At 37.5% G+C, this 3279-nt stretch overlaps 1 protein-coding gene across 1 annotated transcript in view; it reads right to left on the reverse strand.

Moving 5' to 3' along the window:
• Positions 1–3279, reverse strand: part of LOC106531563 (mannosyl-oligosaccharide 1,2-alpha-mannosidase IA) — a gene marked incomplete at its 3' end in the record, with an annotated part of 155151 nt that overhangs the window by 30097 nt on the left and 121775 nt on the right.

Consider the following 3279-nt stretch of genomic DNA (forward strand, 5'->3'; position numbering starts at 1 on the left):
GGAAACATGGTGTCCCATTCCATTTTTATGCTGATGACACCCAAATTTATTTTCCACTGAAACAGGAAAATCAATATTCTGTGAACCAACTCCTGGGATGTCTGGCAGAAGTCAGAGCATGGATGTCAATGATTTTTTTTTACATTTCAATGAACAAAAGACAGAGGTTGTGTTGTTTAAGTCCAGTGACAGCTCTAAAGTCCAAGTTGATCTTGGTCCTTTAGCACAACATCTGACCAAGATGGCAACTAACCTGGGTGTTAAACTGGACAATGATTTTAAACTAGATGTGTGATCAAGTCCAGCTTTTATCACTTGAGACAACTGGCCGAGGTCAAGCCATTTCTTTCTCATCATTTTCAGATCTTGATCCATGCTTTTATCACAACTCGCTTAGACTTCTGCACTTTATGTCGGGCTGAGCCAGTCRTTACTGACTGGACTTCAGCTGGTTCAGAACGCTGCCGCTCGCCTTTTAACTGGTACCAGAACACAAGACCACATCACTCCTGTTTTACAATCACTACATTGGCTCCCAGTTCGCTTCCGGATTACTTTTAGTTTTACTGTTTGTTTTTAAATGTCTTCATGGTCTTGCCCCAATGTATCTATCTGACCTACTCCAACCTTACACTGCCTCTCGTGCCCTCAGGTCAGCAGATCACTTTCTGTTGATCGTCCCTAAATCTAAGAGGAGGCTGAGAGATGATCGAGCATTTTCAGTCGCTGCACCTAAACTGTGGAATGAGCTGCCTTACAAACAGGCTGACTCACTTCCTGTTTTTAAATCAGCTCTTAAAACACATTTTTTCTCCTTGGCTTTTAACTCAGTTTGAGATGTTGGTTTTAATGATGATATTAGATATTGGCTCATTTTACTTAGTTTATTGTTTTGTGTATGTTCTATATGTTTTTAATCGTGTACAGCACTTTGGCCAACGGGGTTGTTTTAAATCGCTTTACAAATAAAGTTGTATTGCATTGGAACAGAGACACAGACAGAGGTACAGTAAAAGAGAAAAGTTAATAAGCAGTTTTTGTACATTTTATTATCATCTGACCTGTGATGAAAAGAAAAATACCGTGATATAAAATTTTGGTCATACCGCCCAGCACTAATTAATCGTGATCTTTTTTTTTTTTTTTGCCAAAATCACCAAACATAGATGAAGCAACTGTGAAGTTTTGTGTAGGATTTACAGCCGTATCTTTGTGTGTAATCTTGTTTTCCTTGTGTAAGGGCAGGAGGGAGGTTTCTGTTTATGAATGAAGCCAAACACAAACAACTAAATCAAGTCTGTGATCAGAGCTGGAGTCTGACACAGAAAGAGGTTAAGATCTGTTTTAAGGTGAGGATTTGACAGTGAGAAGTCCTCACCAGGCTGTTCTCAGCTACACTACCACACATGTCAGCAGTGTGTGTGTGTGTGTGTGTGTATGATTATGTGTTGCGGTCCACAGAGAGCAGTGTGGACAGCTCCCTAACTAAGATGAATCACTCAGCCTGGCCTCGGTGTGACCAGCAGGCTTTGTGGGACACGCGGCCCAGATTACATCGGGCTCGGTGGGATGAAGTGAGCCACGCGACATCCCTGACGCCCACCCCTCCTCACCCCGTCTCTCCCTCCGGCCTTTTGTCAACTCCTCGCTCTTCTTTCCTCATTTCTCTCACCWCTTACACGCAAAGACCACTCCTCTGTTTCCACAGCATCATTTCAACTCATCGCTTTATTTTCTGTCCTCGTAGTCACCACTTTATTCTAAAAACAGGCAAAACTGAACAATAAATTGTCTCTTTAAATATTTGTTTACAGAACCATCCATCTGTTAAATGCTCTCAAGTTGAATTTAAATGATGTCTTCTAGTCGATTGTTAACATCACAGTGCAACATTATAAGAAAACGTGCATCTGCTAATCAATTTGATTATTTAATTAAACTTTATTAAGCAAATAAATCTCACTGAGATCACAGATTTCTTTTTCAAGCAACCCAACATGCATGTTTGTTGCAGATAAAGGTAAGAACCAAGGCATTAATTAAAGAACATGCAACTATATGCATGCAGAACTAACCATTTAGTTCAATGTGTGTATTTGTTTGGTGTGTTAGTTCATAACAAACACCTCCACAGCTGGGTCAAAGGGCATCTGATCCGACTTAAAGCTTCAAAATTTGCACTAATAATAAAAATAAAACACAAATTCAAACAAGATGAGTTTATTAAAAGTATAAAAGCAAAAATAAAATTATTAAATCAGCAAGAAATATGAATGAGTTTTAAACTAAAATGTTGAGAAACAAAGTTGTWACCATTCTGGTTGAAAACGACTCTCAGCTACTACCACAGCAAACGTTAGCTCTACATCTGTAAAACTGACTGAGTTAAGGTCGATTAGCTGTGGCAGCCAATACTGACTACTGAAGTTAAACGGTTTCAGATGTACATCAAACTAGAGAAATTGCATTTCCTGCAAAAATGCTAACGTGAGCGCCTCATGCTGACAACTTCAGCTGAAAGCTGCTGAAATTGAGCTGAAAATATTTAATAGGAAAAGTGTTAACGTGAGGTYACTTTGAAAAGCTGAAAGAAGAAACAAGCCTAACTTTGCACAAAAACAGTAAAAAGGAGCACAGATCTAGTTGAAGCCAGAAAACAGCTAAAAGCTAAGAGCTAAAATAGCTGAATATAGCTGAAAACATCTGTAAGAAGCATAAATAGCACTAGGTAGCAGAAAAAAAGCATAAAAGAACAGAAATAGAAAAAAGCAGAAGAACAGCAGAAAGAAGCAGATCTATAGCTAAAGTAGCATAAAATAGCTAAAATTAGCATAACATAAGCTAAAGTTAGCAGACACAATTTGACATTAGCACCCAGTTGAAATACTTAGTTAAAAATAGCTAAAACAGAAAAACTGCAGAAAAAAATGATAAAATTACATAAGTGATAGCTAAAACTGCTGAAATTTTCAGTAAAACAGCTAAAAAGTAGCTACAAATGTTTTAATTAGCATAAGGAAGTATAAGCACAAGTTTGCAGAACACGGTCAAAAAAATTTGTAATCGCTACAAAAAATGTGTATTTACCTTAGAAAAGCTAACTTTAGCTAATAGCAGCTAAACATTAGCCAAAATTTCAGCAAATAGCTGAATATAGCAGAAAGCATCTGTAAGAAGCATGAATAGCATAAAGAAGCAGAAAAAAGCACAAAAAAGTAAAAAGAGCAGAAGAATAGCAGAAAAAAGCAGAATTTTAGCTGAAATAAAAATAAGCTAAAA

The sequence above is a fragment of the Austrofundulus limnaeus genome, unplaced genomic scaffold (genome assembly GCF_001266775.1).
Source record: "Austrofundulus limnaeus strain Quisiro unplaced genomic scaffold, Austrofundulus_limnaeus-1.0 Scaffold650, whole genome shotgun sequence".
NCBI lineage: Eukaryota > Metazoa > Chordata > Actinopteri > Cyprinodontiformes > Rivulidae > Austrofundulus > Austrofundulus limnaeus.